The sequence below is a fragment of the Gossypium raimondii genome, chromosome 13 (genome assembly GCF_025698545.1).
Source record: "Gossypium raimondii isolate GPD5lz chromosome 13, ASM2569854v1, whole genome shotgun sequence".
Lineage (NCBI taxonomy): Eukaryota > Viridiplantae > Streptophyta > Magnoliopsida > Malvales > Malvaceae > Gossypium > Gossypium raimondii.
Genome location: NC_068577.1, coordinates 26587958 through 26613588, shown reverse-complemented (window position 1 = coordinate 26613588; position 25631 = coordinate 26587958). Strand labels below are relative to the sequence as shown.

Below are 25631 nucleotides of genomic sequence, written 5' to 3'. Positions count from 1 at the left end.
TTTTTAAGACATTAAAGACATTCAAATCAGCTGAATTGAAATGATTTTATGGAAGGAGTTATTTGGTTCAAAGCATAAGAAAAGACATCAGTTTTTATGGCACATTAAGTGGATGTTTTTTTTTGACCATTCGGTTACCTTGTTCTAGCATTATAAATAGTTGTAATCAGCCTTAGAGAGGGGACTTTTGCTGAATATAGATGTTATATTTGAATTGTGAGCTATCCAATTCTCTTTGTTCTTACGGAATTGATTTGACTTATCAAGCATAGCTTGTGGCGTCCATCTTTTCTTTGTTTACCGAACTTATCACCTTTGGTGTGGCGTTCAATATACCTTTGGTTCCTATCATAATTGATAGTGGGTCAAGGTTTCTTGCTGTTTCTTTAAACCGTTAAACACCTAAGCACCATTTTGAGATTCGGGTCAACAATTCCCTTATTTGTTGGTTCATTCTTGGTCTTAGCCAATTAATTTGTTATTGTTTCCTATCTATTTTGTATATTACCTTTGTTTGAAGCCATTATTTCTATTTTGTTTCCTTTAAACCGAAACGATTCTATTCTACTCAATTCACGATCGGGCATCACTAACGACTCGAATCAATCACGAAAGAGTTCGTATCAATCTAACACCTTCTTGTTTCTTGTGTTAGTAGGATTTAAAAGTGTGCACAATTCTTCCTCGGTGCGACACAAATCAATTGGTGTCTCGTCACTTTTTTGGACTCCTAGTGCAATTAGGATTATTTGGTAGTTACGGTTCATACACTTTCTAATTGATTGATATAGACTCTACTAAAGAAATCACAAGACTGAATTCTACCTCTTTGAGAATTTGATTTTCCTTTTTGAGTGATTAGCGGTGAGGTTTGTTAATTTTTTTTGAGTGTTGAGTGTTTGTTTTGCAGGTTTTAAAATAAGCTGTCTAGAATTGGTCACGTTGATGATGAGAATAATGACCATAATGAGGTCCTTGTAGTCCGTTGCACCCTTAACATCCAAATGAGAGACGATGTTGATAATCAAAGGACCAATATTTTCCATTCTAGGTGTTTTATAAAAGGTAACTTATGTTCACTTATTATTGATAGTGAGAGTTGTTCGAATGTAGTGAGAAGTTATTTGGTGGATTGTTTAAAGTTACCTTGTACCTAGCACCCTAAGCCGTATCACCTTCAGTGGCTTAATGAATGCTCGGAAGTTAAAGTTACAAAACAGGCCTTGATGACTTATAAGCTCAGGAATTACGAGGATGAGGTATGGTGTGATGTGGTCCCAATGCATGCGACACTTGCTCCTTGGATGGCCTTGGCAATTTGATCGTGATGTTACACACCAAGGTAAGCTCAATAGATACTCTCTTGTGTTTAAAGGCCGAAAATTCACTTTTGCTCCTTTAAATCCCAATGATGTATATAAAGATGATACGGCCACGCCTCAAGTCCAATCTAGCTCGATCAAGGAGCCTTTGGAGCTGCCTCAAGGTCCCATCACCCGATCACGAGCCAAACAATTCAAGGAGGCTGTTTCAGCTTTAGTTAACAAAGTTTGGGGCGAGACTTTGGTTGGGCACATCGAAGAAGCTTGGACCAACTCGAAGAACACTCCATGCATTTTACTACGAGCTGAATTAACTTCCAATTTAGCTCAATGAGCTCAAATCAGCTCAATTTAGCTCAAAACTTGCAAATTCAGCTCAAATAATTTTTGCTATTTAATTTGTCTCAAATCTGGTTGGATTTAATTATGCATGATTAATTGTGTTTTTCTTACATGTTAATAAGTCAAATTAAATTCCTACAGCTTATAAATAAGTCTTAATACATGTTTTAATGTGTCTTGTCCAAACTGAATTAATTAGACTTAGTTTAATTAATTGAGTTTTGTTTTAATTATTTAGATTAATGTTGTCTAAATTTCATTTTTAATGTGATTCAGCTGAATAATGATCAACTATATTCATTTGTTCATGTTGTGTAGGTTGGCCGAATGTGGATGGAAGTATTTAAGCTAGGTGCATGCATCATAGGTTCAATGAATGTGGCGTTACATGCATGAGGAATGTTCAGCTGATTTTAAATGATTCAAGAACCAGCATAATGCCGTTCACACATGAAGTTCACACTCTTGGCTTTTCGGTTTGGAATGTTCACACACAAAGACTCTTTGAAACCGAGTGTTCACACTTCATGATGTGAGCTTGCCTACGAACCAAATGGAGAACGAACAAGAAGCCATCAAGCTGCCCATTGGTCCAATAACACGAGCTAGAGCTAAACGATTCAAAGATGCTATTTTAGCAATGGTGGAACGGGTTGAGGAAAATGATAGCAAGGATTTTAAAAACGAGCTGAACATATTCAACTTCTTTGAAGCTGAATTTCGTTCTAGCTAATTAATTTGATGCTGGAATTTAGACCATTTAAATAAACATTTAAATAAGTTTCATTACAGCTTTTAAATATGTCTTAATTAATTTAAGTGTTTAATATGTCTTGATTTAGTTAAATTAAAGATGTCTTGATGTCATTTAGTTTGTCTAAATTATTACATGTTTTAAATTTGTCTAGCCAATTTATGTGTTATGATTTGTTAATATTTAAGTTGTCTCAATGTTATTTAGGATGTTCACATTATATTTTAATTTAGTTCGATGAATTTGCTTGAAATTAATTAAGTTCATGTTTATTTTAGGTGCAAATTAATTTGGAGATGAATTGGGCGATTCATGCATGGAGATTCAATGAATTTGAAGATGCATGTGCAGCTGAATTAATGCATTAAAAGCTGATTAATTTTGGTGTTCTTCAAGGCAACTATTCAGCCAAGAGTGATCAAGCTTTTCATCCTTTCAAGCTTGGCCGATTCTCTTCCCAAGGGCGTATAAAAGCTGTTCACACTATGTCTATTCGGTTCAGCCATGTTCACACTTCAAGGCTCTTCAAAACCGTCCATTCACACTTCTAAATGGCTGTTCAAGTTGCCAATTAATGCTGGTAATTTTTCATCAATAGTTGCTTCATGAATGACCTCATTAAACTCCATTGGCGAATGTAGTGCTGCCATTTTTCCAAGTCCATTGAAAGCTCTTCCTTGGTCTCTATTCAGCCGAACCTTGATGCAAGCATATACATGAATTTAAGCTGAATTTTTGTTCAATTTTTTGCTTAGAAATTAAGTCTAGAATATGTCCATTCGGCTACTAGACATTAGACTATAAATAGTTGCTCAATTTCTTGTAAAAGGACTTTTGACAAATTTCTGAATGAAATATCATTTTAGTGAGACAATTCACTCTCTTTATTCTCCAAAGCTCAAATTGACTTATCTTCAACAAGTGGCGTCAATCTGACTTTGTTCCGAACTTATCACCATTGGTGTGGCATTCTTCATACCGTAGGTTCCTATTTTGGTAAATAGAGGGTCTCGGTTTTATCCCAAATCCTTTCTTTCTTTGAAACCTTAAGCCCCGGGTCCTTATTTGCTAATAAGGGTTCGACTTGTTTTCATTGAAATATCCAGCAAACAACACTCCATCAAACTCCCTTGTTTCCCCAAAGCCATTTAATTTTAAACACCAAGACTTGAATTTATTTTAAAGCCGACACTACCTAATTTCGATCGGGAAATATTACGACTCGTTATTTCATACGAAACGAGCTCGTATCAGTTGGTATCAAAGTTGGTTAATTTAGGTACGTAAATTGTAGTTTCGAAAAAAAATCAAGAAAAAAAATCGAAAAGAAAAAAAAATTTGAAAAAAAATTGCATACGGTCTAGGTGCGGATGAAAAGACGTGAAAGATCCGTAAAAAAAAAAGAGTCTGGAGACACTTCAATAGAAATTTTTCCAAAATCACATTCTACACTCCTTAATATCCCTCTTGGTGAAATTTCACATTATTAAAAAAAATTCGTTTCCAATTAGTGAATCCATTTTATACGCCACATCTTTGAGCCTTTCTTTCTTTCGAGCCTACCCTAAACCATACAACTTTCCCTTGCAAACCCCTTGAAGCTGACCCACAAGTGTGGATAAATCTAAGTAGCTTTTCAGAATATCGAGAGTTGGATTTGAGAGGTAAAAGGCAAGAGAGTACATCAAGATAAGAGCCGAAAATAGAGTGAAACACGAGAGGAGTGAATTCTTTTCTTGTGAGAGAAATTGTGAGGTTTTTGTGGTGAGGATAATTTCTTAATTTTAATCATCATGTCTAGGAGCCCGGAACGACGAGCTACAAGTGGAGGGCCTCGAATGCCGCTGGTGGAGGAGTTAATCTTCAACCAAGGAGAAACGTTCCCGGAGGCGGAGTGCCCGATCTACAAGTTCAAGCAATCGTGCGAGAAATTTCTCGTTTGTTCCAACCTCAATTCGATTCCCTTCATGAACGAATGGAACAAATGGAGGAACGAAGCCAACGTGCGAACACCCCTCCTATTCCGAGAAGAGAGCGAGAACGTCCATGGCAACATGCAAATGATCTATATGAAGCAAGTGACGTTGAAAGTGATCTAGCTTCGCGACAAAGTGCAAGGCGATAAGGCCAACGAGCACGGGGACCAAGAGATCGAGAGAGGACCGATGATGATTTAAAAAACATTAAAATGGCGATTCCTACTTTTCAAGGAAGGTCGGATCTCGAGGCCTATCTTGAATGGGAGAAGAAGGTGGAGTTAGTTTTCGAGTGCCACAATTACTCGGAAAGCAAGAAGGTGAAGTTAGCTGCTATAGAATTCTCCGACTATGCCATAATATGGTGGGATCAACTCTCGTTAAGCCGAAGACGCAATGGAGAACGTCCCGTGTCTACATGGGCGGAAATGAAGGTGATTATGAGAAAGCGATTTATTCCTGCCTATTACCACCGGGAATTATATCAAAAGCTTCAAAGTTTAACTCAAGGCCAACGAAGCGTGGAGGATTACTACAAGGAAATGGAAGTGGCCATGATTCGCGCCGATGTGGAAGAAGATCGAGAAGCCACCATGGCTCGATTTCTCGCCGGCCTTAATCGTGAAATCGCAAATATTGTGGAGCTACACCACTATGTTGAAGTCATTGATATGGTCCATATGGCCTTAAAGGTTGAAAAACAATTAAAAAGAAAAGGTACGTCCCGTTCTTTCCCTAACACTTCTTCGATGACTAGGTGGGGGCAAGGGACCAACAAACGAGATATGCCAAGTCGGAATAAAGAAGTAAGTGGTGCCACCAAGTTCAACAAACCGATTGCCGAATCGAGTAAAGGAAAGATGGATGCTCAACCAAATAGATCCCGAGACATAAAATGCTTCAAATGTGATACAACCACGCCTCAAGTCCAACCTAGCTCGAGCAAGGAGCCTTTGGAGCTGCCTCAAGGTCCAATCACCCGATCACGAGCTAAACAATTCAAGGAGACTGTTTTGGCCTTAGTAGATCAAGTTTGGGGCGAGACTTTGGTTGGACGCATTGATGAAGCTTGGACAAACTCGATGAGCCTTCCTTGCACTTTGTTACGAGCTGAATTAAGCTCCACTTTAGCTCATTAAATTCGAACCAGCTCAAAATTAGCTCAAAATAACTTAGTCAATAATATAGTAGCTAAAATAATTAATTGAGTTAGTTAAATTAGTTATTTACAAGCTTAATTAATTTTCGTTATTAACTTGGTCTTAAATCTGGTCAAACTTAATTATGCATGATATTTTAGTTATTATGACATGTTATTAATTTTGTCTTAATTTTTACAGCTTATAAATATGTTTTTAAGCTTGTTTTTAATATGTTAACTTTATTACTTGTTTTAATTATGTCCTAAGGTTGCCGATTTTAATGTGCAGCATTTTAGTGTTAATTTAATGTGTCTAAACATGAATTTGAATTATTTGATGAATGTTGCTGCAGGTACATCATCCATGAACGTTTTTGGAGCATGAAAGGTATTAAAAGAGGGTACATGAAGGGGACGACACATGCATGAATGGGAGAATGAAGTTGGCTGCTGTTTGAAGTCTCTTAAGTGACCATTCAGCCGAATTTATTACTTACACACTGTTGAATACATCATGGCTGTTCGGATCAAGGTGTTCACATTCAAAGACTCTTCAAAACTTGGTTTTCACACTCAAAGTGACTACTCAACATCTTCTTAATTGCTGGTAATTTTTCAGCAATAGTTGCCAATTAAATGAGCTCCTTTAAGCACATCAACTGAATGTAGCTGCTGCCATTTACTCCCTCAAGCTCCAAGTTCAATTGTCCATCTAGAAGGTGACCATTGAGCTCCAAGTTCAATTAATCTAGCTAGCCCATTTAAGTAATTCATTTGCTTAATTTTTAAGGAATTTAAGTGACCATTCGGCTAGCCTAGTGGATTATTATAAATAGCTGAATTTTCACTTTGTAAGGGACTTTTTGACATTTTAAGTAACGAATTGCTGCCAAATTTGTGAGGCATTTTCTCTCAAATTTCGTTCGAGACCCGTAAGACTTATCTAGCTTCTAGTGGCATCTTTCCGAGTCTTTCTTTCGAACTTATCACTCCCCAACCCGAGTGTGGCGTTCACCTTTGATACCTTTGGTTCATACTTTACTAAGTATTGGGTCAAGGTCCTTATCCACCATTTCCAACTCAATTTGGTCCTATAAGTTTCGGGTCAACACTCTTCTTTAGTGTTGGTTCACTCTTGACCTTTTTGAACCATTAACATTTCGTACCAAATCGTATTACCATTTCGAACCAAATCACCTTACCAAATCGTACCAAATCGTATTACCATTTTGAACCAAATCACATTACCATTTCGTAACAAACCCAAAACCGAACTCGACCAAATTCAAACCAATTCCTTCTCATCTAAACTAAAAACCATACCAACTTTGTTCATCTGACTTGCTTTCTTTGAACCCAATTTCTCTTTACTTTCTCTTGAATCGATTTATTCAAACATACTTCTTCGTTTACGATCAGGAACTAAACGACTCGGATTCAACTACTAAACCGAGATCGTATCAAAATGTCTTGGAAGGGGCCACATCGCAAGCCAATGCCCGAACCGGAATGCGATGTTTGTTCGAGATGATGGTGAAATTGAATCTAAAAGTGAACAAGAGAACGAGGCTGTTGAACAACTCGAAGAAGAGGAAGACATCGAACAAGCCGAGAATGGATAAATCTTGGTTGTGAAAAGAAGCCTTACTTTGCAAGGTGTCGAAAATGATCAACAACGCAAAAACATCTTCCATACGCGATGTCAAGTGCAAGGTAAGATTTGTTGCGTGATAATCGATGGGGGAAGTTGTACAAATGTGGCTAGTACGTTGATGGTGGAGAAACTCGGATTGGCCACCACCAAACATCCCCATCCGTATAAACTCCAATGGCTTAACGATGGTGGAGAATTGAAGGTAACAAAGCAAGTCCTTATCTCGTTCACAATTGGAAAATATCAAGATGAAGTATTGTGTGACGTTGTGCCGATGCATGCGGGCATCTTCTTTGGGACGCCTGTGGCAATTCGACAAGCGAGCAATCCATGATGGATACACCAATCGGTTCTCTTTCAAACATATGGGACGAATGGTGACTCTAGCTCGTTATCACCAAACAAGTGTACGAAGATCAACTCAAAATGAGGAGTTCGATTGAAAAATCAAAAGAAATTGAGAGAGAGCAAAAAATGAAAAAATAAAGAAAAGAGTGAAGAAAAGAAGAAAAACAAAAGATGAGTGATAAAAAGAGAGTGATTCAAAAGAAAAGAAATGAGTGATGAGATTGAAAAAAAGAATTTGTTTGTAAAAGAGAGGGAAGTTCGAAAATCGATGCTATTGAAACAACCATTGTTGGTTCTTTTGTACAAGGAGAGCTTGCTTGGCACTAACGAATTTGATGACAAATTGCCTTCTTCTGTTTTGTCTGTGTTGCAGGAATTTCAAGACGTATTCCCGGAAAAAATCCCGAGTGGGTTACCACCTATTCGTGGAATTGAACACCAAATCGGTCTTGTGCCGGAGGCCGCAATTCCAAATTGACCTGCTTACCGGAGCAATCCTGAAGAGACGAAAGAATTACAAAAGCAAGTAAATGAACTCCTTGAAAAGGGCTATGTGCGTGAAAGCCTTAGTCCATGCGTCGTGCCTGTTTTACTAGTTCCGAAGAAGGATGGAACGTGGAGGATGTGCGTGGACTGCCGTGCTATAAACAAAATAACTATCAAGTATCGTCATCCTATACCACGATTGGATGATATGCTTGACGAGCTAAGTGGCGCGAGTTTATTTTCAAAAATCGACCTTAAGAGCGGTTATCACCAAATACGGATGCGTGAGGGAGATGAGTGGAAGACTGCGTTCAAAACAAAGCATGGGCTTTACGAATGGCTCGTTATGCCATTTGGCTTAACGAACGCCCCAAGCACATTCATGAGGCTTATGAATCACATTTTAAGACCTTTTATTGGTATATTTTGCATAGTATACTTCGACAATATATTGATCTATAGTAAAAATTTGGATGAACATGTTTTACATTTAAAATCTGTTTTGGAAGTATTGAGAAAAGAAACCTTGTATGCTAATTTGAAGAAATGTGATTTCTGCACTAACAAGGTTGTGTTTTTAGGTTTTGTTGTTAGCTCGGAGGGTCTTGAAGTTGATCAAGAGAAGATCAAGGCGATCCAAGAATGGCCCCGTCCGACGAATGTCTCCCAAGTTCGAAGTTTCCATGGACTAGCAAGTTTTTACCGTCGATTCGTGCCAAATTTCAGACCTTAGCCGCACCTTTAACCGGGTTATTCGTAAGAATTCCAACTTCATTTGGGGAGAGGAACAAGAAAAATCCTTTTTGAAAATTAAATATTGTCTAACTCATGCACCGTTATTAGCTTTGCCTAACTTTGATAAAACTTTCGAGTTAGAATGTGATGCATCAGGTTTAGGCATTGGAGCTGTGTTGATGCAAGATGGTCGTCCTATTGCCTATTTTAGCGAGAAACTCAATGGTGCTGTCTTAAACTATCCAACATATGACAAGGAGCTCTATTCGTTGATCCGAGCCTTAGAAATGTGGCAACACTATCTTTGGCCCAAGGAATTCGTCATACACACCGATCATGAGTCCTTGAAGTATTTAAAGGGGCAACACAAGTTGAATAAGCAGCACGCTAAGTGGGTAGAATTTCTCGAATCTTTTCCCTACGTTATTAAATATAAGAAAGGTAAGGAAAACGTAGTGGCTGATGCACTATCTCGAAGGTATGCGTTGCTAAATATTTTGGATGCTAAGTTAATGGGGTTTGTATTTCTTAAAGATTTATATGTCAACGATGCTGACTTTGGTGAATTCTTTAGATTATGTGCAAAGGGAGCCTACGAGAAGTACTATCGACATGATGGGTACTTATTCCGAGAAGGAAAGCTTTGTATACCCCAAGGTTCCGCATTTAGAAGTGTTGATCGAAGAAGCCCATAGCGGAGGATTAATGGGGCACTTTGGTGTCGCTAAGACATTAGCTACACTCCACGAACATTTCTTTTGGCCTAAGATGCGACGAGATGTCGAACGATTTTGTAATCGATGCATTGCGTGCAAACGGGCTAAGTCGCAAATAAAGCCCCACGGGTTGTATAAACCATTGCCCATCCCCGAAACCCCTTGGTCCGATATCTCAATGGATTTCGTGCTAGGTTTACCAAGGAGTAAGAATGGCCGAGATTCAATATTTGTGGTTGTAGATAGGTTCTCAAAAATGGCCCATTTTATAGCATGTCATAAAACTGATGATGCCGTTAATATTGCTAACTTATTTTTCAAAGAGGTGGTCAGGTTGCATGGCATGCCTAGAACGATCGTGTCCGACCGAGACGCAAATTCCTTAGCCATTTTTGGAGGACACTATGGGGGCGTCTTGGAACGAAGTTGCTGTTTTCAACCACTTGCCATCCGCAAACGGACGGCCAAACCGAAGTGGTCAACCGAATTCTGTCTACATTGCTTCGAGCTATTATTCAGAAGAATTTGAAGGCTTGGGAAGAATGCTTACCACATGTGGAGTTTGTGTATAATCGAGCTGTTCATTCAGCTACCAAATTTTCTCCTTTTGAAATTGTTTATGGTTTCAATCCATTAACTCCACTTGATTTATTGCCATTGCCTTCTAATCAACTTGTTCATGTAGATGGGAACCGCAAAGCTGATTTCGTCAAGCAATTGCACCAACGAGTTCGAGACAATATTGAGGCCAAGACCAAGAACTATGAGCAACATGCTAACAAAGGTCGTAAGCGAGTTGTGTTCGAATCGGAGATTGGGTTTGGTTGCATATGCAAGGAGAGATTTCCTATGCAAAGGCGATCCAAACTTCTTCCGAGAGGGATGGACCGTTTCAAGTCCTTGAGCGAATTAACGATAACTCCTATAAATTGGACTTGCTGGTGAATATAATGTTAGCGCGACTTTTAACGCTTTCGATTTGTCTCCGTTTGATGCGATTCGATTTGAGGGCAAATCGCTCAAGAGGAGGGAATGATGTGAGCTTGCCTACGAACCAAATGGAGAATGAACAAGAAGCCATCAAGTCGCCCATTGGTCCAATAACGCGAGCTAGAGCTAAACGATTCAAAGATGCTATTTTAGCAATGGTGGAACAGGTTGAGGAAAATGATAGCAAGGAGTTTAAAACAGTGAACATATTCAACTTCTTTGAAGTGAATTTCGTTCTAGCTAATTAATTTGATGTTGGAATTTAGACCATTTAAATAAACATTTAAATAAGTTTCATTACAGCTTTTAAATATGTCTTAATTAATTTAAGTGTTTAATATGTCTTGATTTAGTTAAATTAAAGATGTCTTGATGTCATTTAGTTTGTCTAAATTATTACATGTTTTAAATTTGTCTAGCTGAATTTATGTGTTATGATTTGTTAATATTTAAGTTGTCTCAATGTTATTTAGGATGTTCACATTATATTTTAATTTAGTTCGATGAATTTGCTTGAAATTAATTAAGTTCATGTTTATTTTAGGTGCAAATTAATTTGGAGATGAATTAGGCGATTCATGCATGGAGATTCAATGAATTTGAAGATGCATGTGCAGCTGAATTAATGCATTAAAAGCTGATTAATTTTGGTGTTCTTCGAGGCAACTATTCGCCAAGAGTGATCAAGCTTTTCATCCTTTCAAGCTTGGCGATTCTCTTCCCAAGGGCGATAAAAGTCGTTCACACTATGTCTATTCGGTTCAGCCATGGTCACACTTCAAGGCTCTTCAAAACCGTCTATTCACACTTCTAAATGGCTGTTCAAGTTGCCAATTAATGCTGGTAATTTTTCATCAATAGTTGCTTCATGAATGACCTCATTAAACTCCATTGGCCGAATGTAGCTGCTGCCATTTTTCCAAGTCCATTGAAAGCTCTTCCTTGGTCTCTATTCAGCCGAACCTTGATGCAAGCATATACATGAATTTAAGCTAAATTTTTGTTCAATTTTTTGCTTAGAAATTAAGTCTAGAATATGTCCATTCGGCTACTAGACATTAGACTATAAATAGTTGCTCAATTTCTTGTAAAAGGACTTTTGACAAATTTCTGAATGAAATATCATTTTAGTGAGACAATTCACTCTCTTTATTCTCCAAAGCTCAAATTGACTTATCTTCAACAAGTGGTGTCAATCTGACTTTGTTCCGAACTTATCACCATTGGTGTGGCGTTCTTCATACCGTAGGTTCCTATTTTGCTAAATAGAGGGTTTCGGTTTTATCCCAAATCCTTTCTTTCTTTGAAACCTTAAGCCCCGGGTCCTTATTTGCTAATAAGGGTTCGACTTGTTTTCATTGAAATATCCAGCAAACAACACTCCATCAAACTCCCTTGTTTCCCCAAAGCCATTTAATTTTAAACACCAAGACTTGAATTTATTTTAAAGCCGACACTACCTAATTTCGATCGGGAAATATTACGACTCGTTATTTCATACGAAACGAGCTCGTATCACTTCATTTGGCCATTCAAATCCCTCTTAATGGCTGGTCACTTTTCAGCAAAAGATACAACTTAAATGAGTTCATTTATGTACATTGGCCGAATTTAACTTCTTCATGCACCATTCAAAGTGACCAAGGTTCAATGGGAGTTCTAGAAGCTTGTCAAGTTCAGCCGAATCTAGCTAGCACATTCAAGTGGTTCATTTGCTTACTCCTTAAGGATTGAAAGAGACCATTCGGCTAGCTTAGGAGATTATTATAAATAGCTGAATTTTTTACTTTGTAAAGGACTTTTGACATTTTTAATTAGCGAATTGCTGCCAAAATTGTGAGGCATTTTCTCTCAAATTTCGTTCGAGACCCGTAAGACTTATCTAAGTTTTTAGTGGCGTCTTTCCGAGTCTTTTCTGAACTTATCACTCCTTAAACCCGAGTGTGGCGTTCACCTTTGATACCTTTGGTTCATACTTTCCTAAGTATTGGGTCAAGGTCCTTTTCAACCATTTCCAATTCATTTAGGTCCTATAAGTTTCGGGTCGACACTTTTCTTTAGTGTTGGTTCATTCTTGCCCTCTTTGAACCATTACCAATTCGTACCAAATACCATACCATTTCATACCAATTCCATACCATTTCGAACCAATTCCCAAATACCAAAACGTACCAAAACCAAATACCATTTTTTAATTGATGTGATCCGGACCTCGTTGATGAATCCAAGTTGTTGTTGTGCCCGAGGCGTGGTCGTATCATCCCCTCCCTCTTTAAGGCGATTTGTCCTCAAATCGGGCCACTTGCTCGAGAAAAAATTTTCAAGATCTCGAACCCTTTTGTTCATGATCCGAATAGAATCATTTCCAAAACTTTGAAAATCACAAATGGTTCGATAAGAAATTGAATTATTTCCACGCCCTCCCTCTTTAAGAGGGAAACAATTTAGAGTGTCACCTACACGAGAATGAAAGGAATTAGAGACACTAAAAATTATAAACACAAATGATCTTTTCAGATGCTTATTCAAAATTGGGATGCTTAACCCAATGCCAGGATCAAAAATGAAATTCGGTCTTACCTTTCCAAAATGAATCAAAAAGTTCATGGATAGAAACAAATCCGAACCACAAAATAGTCGAAAGGCATAATCTCGAAAGTCAAAATTGCAAAATCCAAACCCTTTTAACAAGAACAAAGAATAATAATCTCCGGGGTCAAAAACGAAGCTTCCTCTTGCTTGGCTTGACGTTAACTTAGGAATGTATATCCCGGGTTTAAAAACGCGATTTTCATTGGTCGTTTTGCAACGCAACAAAAATTTCTTCTTCACCAAGACTTCACACATGTCAAGCAAATAGGAGTTAGGCATACATACATTCGAGCAATCAAACCCTTCAAATTTCATTCGCACAATTAAACAAGAAAAGTTCACACCACAATTTAGATAATTCACATGATCATCACAAGCAAACAAATTAGATGTCAACTTTTCATCACACAATCCTAAATTTTGTTTGGGCTTACCTGGACTTACTTCTTGATCAATCTTGACAATGATAGGCTCATGAGCAGAAAGATATTTCACATTACTATGTAAAACACATTTATCAACAATCAAATTATGATTTCCAATCAGATCAAGATGAAAAACTTTCTCACAAACTAAGTCTTTGCTAATCTCGTCATCAAGATTCAAGTAAGATTGAGAAGACTCAAATACAGTAAATCCCTTACATGGCTTACCTTTAAGCACTTGTGGACTAGGGTCATCTACGATCTTACCTTTCTCGACTAATCGAAATCGTTTCTCCTTAGAAAAGTATTGAAGTTGAAATTGATCGATGGGATTTCGAGAAACCTGAAAAGTAGAAACAAAACAAGGAAAATTCATAGGATGGTTAGTAACAACACTCCTTTCTTGTTCACTTTCATCCTTTTCGTTTATTTCTTTTTCCAACTCATTTTCAAATCCTCTTTCTTTTACCATATCACTCATTTCTTTTGCACTCTCGTTTCTTCCTTCAATCTCACTCTCTTTTTCGGTTTCCTTTTCTTTTTCGCACTCGTTTTGATTCTCAATCTCATTTTCAATTTTCTTTTCTATCTCCCACTCATCTTCTTTTTCTTTCATTTCTTTTTCATGTTCATTTTCTCGCTCGCGCTCTTTTTCTTTTTCTTTTTCACATGCTATTTCAATTCCATTACAAAAGTAGAAATCATTAAAATGAGAAGCCTTTCGTTGAGAATAAGAAAAGGATTCTTCATACAAATGGCAATATTCTCTTTGTGATAGATCTTTCGTAGCCGAGTACTTTGACACTCTTGAAACACGTTCGCCTCTTCGTAAATAATCCTTTGTAGATGAATAAATTGATGCACTTGTAGAGACACGTTTACATTTTCGTTTATCATCTCGGAAGGATTCAAACTCAGAGTTTGCTTCTCTTGGTCTCGAACGCCTTGTTGAATAGAAGTCTTGATAAGAGTCTCTTGTCGAGTAGTGTCGTCGTGACGATCTTTTCTTCGTCTCTTGACTTGAAAAAATTTGCTCCCGTTGGAATCGTTCATCCAACTTCTTCAATCGTTCTTTAATTGGTTCCAATTTTCTTTGAAGCATTTGACCCACCTCGTGAATAATCGCTTGATATGTTGGGTCGATCAAAACATCGTCATATTCTTCATCATCAATCCCTTCAAAACTTCTTGACATCTTTTTTTTTAATCACACAACAAAACTCACACTTCTCTCACAAAAAAAAATTCACACTATTTGGCTTTTACTTCTCTCGAATGGTCTCACCAATCGCTCTTGCCTTTTTCCACTTGATTTTCGCCTCTCGAAGTTCTCCGCAAACTAGATAGATGAATCAATACCGTTTAGGGTCAGCTTACAAAATTGATGTGGCTTTGGTGGGTAATGATGTCGGGATTAAAGGTAGGCTATCAAACAAAATAGAAAGGTTAAGTGTGGCTGGAAATGAATTTTTAGTACTTCGGCAGCAAACAAAGCTTTACAAACTCAAAACGAATTTCAATCACTTTTTTTTAATTCCGAAACTTTTTTTTCTTTTTTTTTCGAATTTCCTATTTTTTTTCAATACTGAATACAAAAGAAGACAAGGAAAAAAAATTGAATACAAATTTTTTTTTGAATTTTTTTTTAAAATTTTTTTTTTCGAATTTTTTTCCCTTTTTTTTACAATACCGAAATGCCAATAACTTCGATTCTTACTCCGATTCAGCTAGCTCTGATACTAAATGATGTGATCCGGACCTCGTTGATGAATCCGAGTCGTTGTTGTGCCCGATCGTGAATTGGAGTAATTTGAAAGCTTTACAAAATAGGCTAGAAGAAAAGGAATTATTTAGGCTCAATGAAGTTTTGTTGGTTTAGGAAATGAAACATAAATCAATGGATGAAGTTTGGGCTAAGTATTCAAAGCTGAACTAACACAATAGGAGTGTGTTAACCCGTAACTTAGGAGAATACTTAGGTTGGTAGGGTGTTGATGGAAGGTTTGTTAAGTGGATAGAAACTTCGACCCGCTATCAAAGATGATAGGAACCTCAGTACGAATCGAACGCCACACTTTTGGGATTAAAGTGATAAGTTCGGATAGAAAGACGGGTTGACGCCACAAGGGTTACTTGATAAGTCAGACGAGTCTTTGGAGAACAATGAGAGTTGAAAACAAACTCACAAAGTAAACAAATTTCATATAAAGTTTAAAAGTATATTGTCTAACCCAAAACAATTACAAAGCAAACTATTTATAGCTAAATTCCTAGGCTAGCCGAATGGACACTTGAGCAGCTAAAAAGTCAGCTTATTTTCAAAACAAATGAATTGAAAATTTCATGTAGCTTCCTAGAACATCCCTTGAAGCTTCCTTGAAGATTCCTAGCTTTGGAGACGTCAATGGACAGCCATTTGATGTCTTCTAATAGCCTTGAATTAATGAGGTGATGGTTGAGCTGAAATGGCTGAATAGAATTGTTTAGATTGGCCTAAATTCGTCCAACTTGTGTGAAAGCTCTTATGGATGCTTGGGGAGCTCAAAGGCCAACTTGGGGAAGAGAAATGGGCTGCCAAATAAATGTGAGGAGTCATAGATTTTTTAATCTCCACGAAGAGGCACATTCCTTCACATGGACGGCACATTTATGGCATTTGAGAAGAACGAAAATGGCTCATGGAAAAGAGGAATCAGCAACTCTTCATGGGTCCTTTGCTGTGCACGAAAAAAATAAATCAGTAACTCATTAAGTGGACGTTCCTTGCATGTGGAACATCTCATTTAATTCATGGCTTTGCTGCACATTAAATCGCAAGCGACTTTTTAATTTCGTCCATTAAATGGCCACATGAAAAAGCACAAGCAGCTCCTTAAATGCTTCCAGCATCCATTGAATGGCCGTCCATAATTGCTTTTGCTGCACATTAATTCCAGCAATTTTAATTTCGGCAACAACCACTTCTTTTAATGCTGTCCTTGACTTGTACCTGCATGAATTGAATCAACAAATTAATTCCATTGTGAACTCATTAAATTCGGCAGCAAGAATTTAATTCCTGCAAATTAAGTGCTCTTTAAATTTCGGCTGGACAAAAATTCAAGAACAAGACACATTAAATTAAAGAAGTAAAAGACATTAATTAACATTTAGACACATTTATTTAAGTTAAAACACAATTAATTCAGCTGGACAAATTAAATAGCAGCAGCTAATTAAACCAATGTCTAATTTCAGCTGGACATATTAAATATCAGTAGCTAATAAATTTGTCCAAGACTTAACATATTAAAATTAGCTAATAACTATGTATGAACTAAGACACATTACTAAGACACATTTAAACTCAATTAATATGTCCAGAATTTGACTTATTAAAATGCAAGTTAATTTATGTTGAGCTGAACTTAATTAAATTAACTAACTTATTTAATTTATTTTAGCAAATGAAAATTTAAGAATTAAAATAAACTCAAATTGAGCAAAATGATCCCATTGAGCTGGAAACAAGCTAAACGAAGCTCAGCGAGATGCAATTGAGCTAATTTAGCTCGCATGGGTGTGCAAGAAATACTTATGGAGCTGATCGAAAAATGTGCCCGAGGCGTGGTCGTATCATTATTTATCTTAAACCGAACTCTTCTATTCTATTCATACCATTTCGACTTAAACCAAATCCACATCCAACTTTGCACAAACTTATCTTACTTCTTTGTACACAAATATATTCTAACTCCTTCTCGTCTAATCTACTTTTTCGTTTACGATCGGGAACCAAACGACTCGGACTCAACTACTAAACTGAGATCGTATCATTTGGTATCAGAGCTGGTTAAAACGATAAGTACGAGCATTCGAAGACATTTTGAAATAGGTACGTAAAAAAATTCAAAAAAAATTTGAAAAAAAACAAAAAAAATTTCAAAAGAAAAAAATTGTATACGGTTTAGGTGCGGACGAAAAGAACGTGAAAGATCCGTAAAAAAAAAAGAGTCTGGAGACACTTCAATAGAAATTTTTCCAAAATCTCATTCTACACTCTTTTATATCCCCCGTAGTGAAATTTCACGCAATTGAAAAAAAAAATTTGATATAAAAAAAAGTGTTTCGAGTTTGTAAGTTTGGCATTCTCTTCTATTCATCTTCTAAGCCACACTTAGCCTAAAGCCTTTCTTGTTTCTTTTAGCCTACTCGTAACCTAACATCAATCCCTTGTAAAGCCATTTAAAGCCGACCCATTGAACTACGATAAGGTCACGACGAGTCGCTTACGAAATCACGAGAGGAAATTGAGTGGAAAAAGGCGTGAGAGCTACATCAAAAGAAAAAGCCAAAAAAAATTGAGTGAAACACGAGTGGAGTGTTATTCTTTCTTTTTGAGAGATTCGTGAGGTTTTGTTGTGAGGTTTTTTATTTTCATGTCTCAAAGTCCTGAACGAAATATGGCGGAAGGAGGTGGAAGGCAACCAATCTGAAACATTGCGCTTGGAGGAGGTGGAGTGCCGGATTTGGCTCAACAAGCCTTGTTACGAGAAATCCAACGCATGATCCGAGGTGAGTTAGAATCCGTTAACGAACGATTGGATTGAGTTGAATTGGGGAATCAACGAGAGCGTACACCCCAAGGGCTGCAAAGAAGGCGAGACCAATTGGAAATCAATCAAGACGACCTATATGATCTGAATGAAGCCGAAAGTGATCAAGGATCAAACATAAGTGAAGGACGAAGAGGTCAACAGAACCGAGGTAATTGGAATCAAAGACGCATGGATGACGACTTAAGAAACATTAAACTATCCATTCCATCCTTTCAAGGAAAATCTGATCCGGAAGCCTACTTGGAATGGGAGAAGAAGATCGAACTGGTTTTTGATTGTCATAATTATTCCGAGATAAAAAAGGTGAAGTTGGCGGCCATAGAATTCTCCGATTACGCTATGATATGGTGGGATCAACTCACTACGAGCCGAAGAAGGAATGGGGAACGACCAATATCCACTTGGGCCGAGATGAAGGCCGTGATGAGACGTCGTTTCATTCCCTCCTACTACCATCGGGAACTCTATCAAAAGCTTCAAAATCTCACTCAAGGTTCAAAGAGTGTTGAGGATTATTTCAAAGAGATGGAGATCGCAATGATCCGAGCCGATGTCCAAGAAGATCGTGAAGCAACGATGGCGCGATTCCTTGCTGGTCTCAACCGAGATATCGCTAACATTGTGGAACTCCAACATTATGTTGAGATAGTGGACATGGTACACATGGCCATTAAGGTGGAGAAGCAACTCAAGCGAAAGAGTACCACTCGAAGTTTTCCTACCCCAAGCACAACTAGATGGGGGCAAAGTTCGAGTAAAACTAATCCACCAAGCCGTGCCAAAGAGCCAATGGTGCCTACCAAAGCAAACAAACCTATGGGCGATACGAGCAAAGGTAAGGCAACCGATTCATTTGCTAATCGTTCAAGAGATATTAAGTGTTTTAAGTGCCTTGGAAGGGGCCATATTGCAAGTCAATGTCCCAACCGCAACATCATGGTGGTTCGTGCAAATGGAGAAATCGAATCGGAGGAGGAAGAACTTGAAGACGAGCCCGAAATCGTTTCTGACAACGATGAAGAAGTTGAACACGCTCTTGATGGAGAACTCCTCGTTGTTAAAAGAAGTCTAAGCATCCAAAGCATCGACGATGAACAACAACGAGAGAACATCTTCCATACTCGTTGTCAAGTACAAGGAAAGCTATGTAGTGTCATCATCGATGGAGGAAGTTGTACGAACGTAGCGAGCACTCTCATGGTGGAAAAATTAAATCTACCAACCACCAAGCATCCAACTCCGTACAAACTTCAATGGCTCAACGATGGAGGAGAGTTAAAGGTGACAAAGCAAGTTCTAGTCTCCTTTTCCATTGGAAAATATTCCGATGAAGTGCTATGCGATGTTGTTCCGATGCACGCGGGTCACTTGTTATTGGGCCGCCATGGCAATTCGATCGTCGAGTCATGCACGATGGTTACTCAAATCGATATTCTTTCAAACATATGGGAAGAAATGTAACCTTAGCCCCATTGACGCCAAAGCAAGTCTATGAGGATCAACTTAAGCTGAAAACTTCCGTGGATCAAATGAGAGAAAAAGAAAAGAGCAAAAATACAAAAGAAAAGACAAATGAAAAAAAGAAAGAAAATTCAAAAAAAGAGAATGAAAAGAGAGCGAGAAAAGAAAAAGATGAAAAAGAAAAAGTGAATGAAAAATTGAATGTCTTTGCAAAAGCAAGTGATGTTCGAAAAGCGTTTTTGGGAAGACAACCGATCCTTGTACTTATGTATAAGGAAAATTTGTTTAACACTAATGACTTATCCGGAGATCCCCTTCTTCTGCTTTTGTCTCTCTTGCGAGATTTCAAAGACGTTTTCGGATGAAGTGCCAAGTGGTTTGCCACCACTTCGTGGGATCGAGCACCAAATCGATTTTGTGCCTGAAGCCGTTATTCCAAATCGACCGGCATACCGAACCAATCCCGAAGAGACCAAAGAGCTTCAACGTCAAGTTAACGAACTCATAGAAAAGGGCTACATTCGAGAAAGCCTTAGTCCATGTGCCGTACCGATTTTGTTGGTGCCTAAGAAGGACGGAACTTGGCACATGTGTGTCGATTGCCGCGCTGTAAATAAAATAACTATTAAGTATAGGCATCCCATACCGCGCTTGGATGACATGCTCGATGAGTTAAGTGGTGCAAAGTTATTCTCAAAAATTGATCTCAAAAGCGGATACCATCAGATTCGAATGCGCGAAGGTGACGAGTGGAAAACCGCTTTTAAAACGAAACATGGTTTGTATGAATGGTTGGTAATGCCATTCGGCTTAACCAACGCCCCTAGCACTTTTATGAGACTTATGAACTATGTTTTACGAAATTTCATTGGTAAGTTTTACGTTGTGTATTTCGATGATATCCTCATTTATAGCAAATCGATGGATGAGCATGTAATTCATTTGCGAGCTGTTTTGGAAGTTCTTAGAAAAGAGACTTTGTATGCTAATCTTAAAAAGTGTACATTTTGTTCTGACAAAGTTATCTTTTTAGGTTTCGTGGTTAGCTCGGAGGGCCTCGAAGTAGATAGCGAAAAGATTAAGGCGATTCAAGAATGGCCGAGACCGACGAGCATAAGCCCAGTGCGAAGCTTCCATGGCCTAGCAAGTTTCTATAGGCGATTTGTACCTAACTTTAGCACGTTGGCCGCACCGTTGACAAGCACTATCAAGAAGAACTCAACATTTCATTGGGGCGAAGAACAAGAAAATTCTTTTAATCTTATTAAAAATTGTCTTACTAAAGCTCCATTATTAGCATTGCCTGATTTTTCTAAGACATTTGAAATTGAGTGTGATGCCTCAGGTGTTGGAATAGGTGCCGTGTTAACTCAAGACGGGAGACCGATCGCTTACTTTAGTGAAAAGTTGAATGGTGTCGTGCTAAACTACCCCATTTATGACAAGGAGATGTATGCACTTATCCGCGCTCTCGAGACTTGGCAACACTATTTGTGGCCGAAGGAGTTCGTGATCCATTCGGATCATGAAGCGTTAAAGCACATTAAAGGACAACACAAATTAAACAAACGCCATGCTAAGTGGGTAGAGTATTTGGAGTCATTTCCCTATGTCATTAAATATAAAAAGGGTAAGGAAAATATCGTAGCTGACGCTCTTTCAAGAAGGTATACCCTTTTGTCGTATTTGGACTCTAAACTGCTTGGTTTTGCATTGTTAAAAGATTTATATCCCGCTGATGATGATTTTGGAGAAATGTTTGTTGCTTGTGAGAGTGTTTCTATTGATAAGTTTTATAGGAGTGACGGTTTCCTTTTTAGAGAAGGAAAATTATGTGTGCCGCGGAGTTCCGTACGAGACTTATTAGTACATGAGGCGCATAGCGGAGGCCTCATGGGCCATTTCGGCGTTGGAAAAACCTTAGCAACCCTCCAAGAGCATTTTTATTGGCCGAAAATGAAAAGGGACGTTGAACGAGTGTGTGCGCGATGTGTGACATGCAAGAAGGCCAAATCCAAGATTAAGCCGCACGGGTTGTATACGCCGCTCCCTATACCCGACGCACCCTGGGAGGACATATCCCTGGACTTTGTCCTTGGATTGCCTAGGACTAAAACGGGGAAGGACTCTATTTTTGTTGTTGTTGATCGTTTCTCAAAAATGTCTCATTTTATTTCTTGTTCAAAAACTGATGATGCCATTCACATTGCTAATCTTTTCTTTAAGGAAATTGTTCGTTTGCATGGCATCCCGAGGACGATTGTTTCTGATCGAGATGCGAAGTTTTTGAGCCATTTTTGGAGATCGCTTTGGGGAAAGCTCGGAACTAAGTAGCTGTTTTCAACCACTTGCCACCCCCAAACAGATGGACAAACAGAAATGGTCAACCGAGTGCTATCAACTTTGTTACGAGCCATCATACGGAAAAATCTTAAGTCGTGGGAGGAGTGTTTGCCGCATATAGAATTTACGTATAATCGATCCGTTCACTCGGCAACCAAACACTCTCCTTTTGAAATTGTTTATGGATTTAATCCGTTAACTCCTTTAGATTTAGTATCTTTACCTAACGATCAACTTATTCATGCAGATGCTAAAAAGAAGGCCGAGTATGTAAAGGAGTTACATCGAAAAGTTCGAGCCAACATTGAAGCAAGAACCGAGAGTTATGCTAGGAAAGCGAAGAATTATCTTTGAACCTGGTGATTGGGTTTGGGTTCACATAAGAAAGGAACGCTTTCCCGCCCAACGTAGATCAAAGCTATTACCGCGTGGCGACGGTCCTTTCCAAGTTTTGGAACGAATTAATTTGTTCATGTTGTGTAGGTTGGCCGAATGTGGATGGAAGTATTTAAGCTAGGTGCATGCATCATAGGTTCAATGAATGTGGCGTTACATGCATGAGGAATGTTCAGCTGATTTTAAATGATTCAAAAACCAGCATAATGCCGTTCACACATGAAGTTCACACTCTTGGCTTTTCGGTTTGGAATGTTCACACACAAAGACTCTTTGAAACCAAGTGTTCACATTTCATTTGGCCATTCAAATCCCTCTTAATGGCTGGTCACTTTTCAACAAAAGATACAACTTAAATGAGTTTATTTATGTACATTGGCCGAATTTAACTTCTTCATGCACCATTCAAAGTGACCAAGGTTCAATAGGAGTTCTAGAAGCTTGTCAAGTTCAGCCGAATCTAGCTAGCACATTCAAGTGGTTCATTTGCTTACTCCTTAAGGATTGAAAGAGACCATTCGGCTAGCTTAGGAGATTATTATAAATAGCCGAATTTTTTACTTTGTAAAGGACTTTTGACATTTTTAATTAGCGAATTGCTGCCAAAATTGTGAGGCATTTTCTCTCAAATTTTGTTCGAGACCCGTAAGACTTATCTAAGTTTTTAGTGGCGTCTTTCTGAGTCTTTTCCAAACTTATCACTCCTTAAACCCGAGTGTGGCGTTCACCTTTGATACCTTTGGTTCATACTTTCCTAAGTATCGGGTCAAGGTCCTTTTCAACCATTTCCAATTCATTTAGGTCCTATAAGTTTCGGGTCGACACTTTTCTTTAGTGTTGGTTCATTCTTGACCTCTTTGAACCAATTCCCAAATATCAAAATGTACCAAAACCAAATACCATTTCTTAATTATATTAAATCGAACTCTTCCATTCTATTCATACCATTTTGACTTAAACCAAATCCACATCCAACTTTGCACAAACTTATCTTACTTCTTTGTACACAAATATATTCTAACTCCTTCTCGTCTAATCTACTTCTTCATTTACGATCGGGAACCAAACGACTCGGACTCAACTACTAAACCGAGATCGTATCAAAAGATCAATTGAAGATGATGAAATTTTGTGAGGGGGTGAGGGAGAAAGGACAAATAAAAAAGACAGAGAGAAAAGAGGCTAGTAGTGAAAAAAGTCAAAATTTAAATGGCCCAAAGGTGAGTGAATCCACAAGTGATAAAACTAGAGTGAACAATTTGATGGCAACAAAAAAAGATGTGCGGAGAGCCCTACTCAATAAACAGCCTTGTATCCTTGTGAGGTTTAGGCAAAACTATTTATCTTTATCTAACATTAACGAAAATTTACCTAGTGTGTTTCAATGTCTTTCGCAGGATTATGAGGATGTTTTTGGTGAGGCCCTTAAAGGTTTACCACCTTTACGTGGGATAGAACACTTCCATTGTGATACGACCCGCCCTTGGGAACGGCCATTGCTTCAGCCTACAAGCAAGGCTCGTTGTGTTTGCAAGCTGGACGTAGCTCAATCTTATTTTGTGGAGCTTCATTTAGCTCGTTTTCAGCTCCTTTCAAGCTCAATGAGCTCGAACTAGCTCAATTTCATTAAGACCTTATTATAGTAGCTGAAATAAATTATTTGAGTCATTTAATTAGATTATTACAGCTCAATTAATATTCATTTTTATTTGGTTTAAAATCTGGACAAATTTAATTATGCATGTTAATTGAGTTATAATTATATGTTATTAATTTGTCTTAATTTCTACACTCATTAATATGTTTTTATGCATGTTTTAATGTGTCAATTTTATTACATGTTTTCATTATGTCCTAAGGTGGCGAATTTAATGTGCATAATTTTGTGTCATTTGCTACCAAATTAATGTGTTTAAAATGTATTTGATTTATTGAATAAATTTTGCTGTAGGAACATCACATTTGGACGTCCTTGGTGCATGAATGAATTAAAAGAAGGTACATGAAGGGACAAGACATGCATGAATGGGAAAATGAAGTTGGTCATTGTTTGAAGTTTCCTAGGTGACCATTCAAATTAATTTATTGCTTACACATTGTTGGATACATCATGGCTGTTCGGTTCAAGGTGTTCATATTCAAGGACTCTTCAAAACTTGGTTTTCACACTCAAAGTGACTATTCGGCATCTCCTTAATTGCTGGTAATTTTTCAGCAATGGTTGCCAATTAAATGAGCTCCTTTAAGCACATCAACCGAATGTAGTCTGCTGCCATTTATTCACTCAAGTTCCAAGTTCAATTATCCATCTAGAAGGTGACTATTGAGCTCCAAGTTCAAATTAATCTAGCTAGTCCATTTAAGTGATTCATTTGCTTAATTTTTAAGTAATATAAGTGACCATTTGGCTAGCTTAGGTGATTATTATAAATAGCTAAATTTTCACTTTGTAAAGGACTTTTGACATTTTAATTATCGAATTGCTGCCAAATTTGTGAGGCATTTTCTCTCAAATTTCGTTCGAGACCCGTAAGACTTATCTAAGCTTTTAGTGGTGTCTTTTTGAGTCTTTTCTGAACTTATCACTCCCTAAACCCGAGTGTGGCGTTCACCTTTGATACCTTTGGTTCATACTTTCCTAAGTATTGGGTCAAGGTCCTTTTCAACCATTTCCAATTCATTCAGGTCCTATAAGTTTCGGGTCGACACTTTTCTTTAGTGTTGGTTCACTCTTGGCCTTTTGAACCATTTCCATTTTTGTACCAAATCCATTACCATTTCGTTTCAAATACCTTACCGTTTCATACCAATTCCCAAATACCAAAATGTATCCAAAACCAAAGACCATTTCTTAATTATCCTAAACCGAACTCGTCCATTCTATTCATACCATTTCGACTTAAACCAAATCCACATCCAACTTTGCACGAACTTATCTTACTTCTTTGAACACAAATATTTTCTAACTTCTTCTCGTCTAATCTACTTCTTCGTTTACGATCGGGAACTAAACGACTCGGGCTCAACTACTAAACCGAGATCGTATCACATTGGCCACATATGAAGAAGGATGTCGAAAAGGTTCTCGAAAGACCAAAGATAACTTTCAACTTCAATACCTTTCTGATGAAAGACGCTTTCATACGATCAACATAGGCAAAGATGAAATCACACTACATGAGCCCGAAGGTGAGTGAGGTAAGGAAATTTTAGAAAACCGAGTCCCGTGGAGATTTGAAAATTATTGATAAAACTTTTCGTGACTTAGTTCTTAAAAGATCCCCTCATTTTGATCTGATTAATTGTTATTCTTTGATTGTGGTTGATAAAGTCAATACGAAAGGAAGCGTGA

At 37.9% G+C, this 25631-nt stretch overlaps 1 pseudogene; it reads left to right on the top strand.

Moving 5' to 3' along the window:
• LOC128036162 (uncharacterized) overlaps positions 1-4543 on the top strand; it is a 42125-nt pseudogene extending 37582 nt beyond the window's left edge.
• The last annotated feature ends 21088 nt before the right edge of the window (positions 4544-25631 follow it).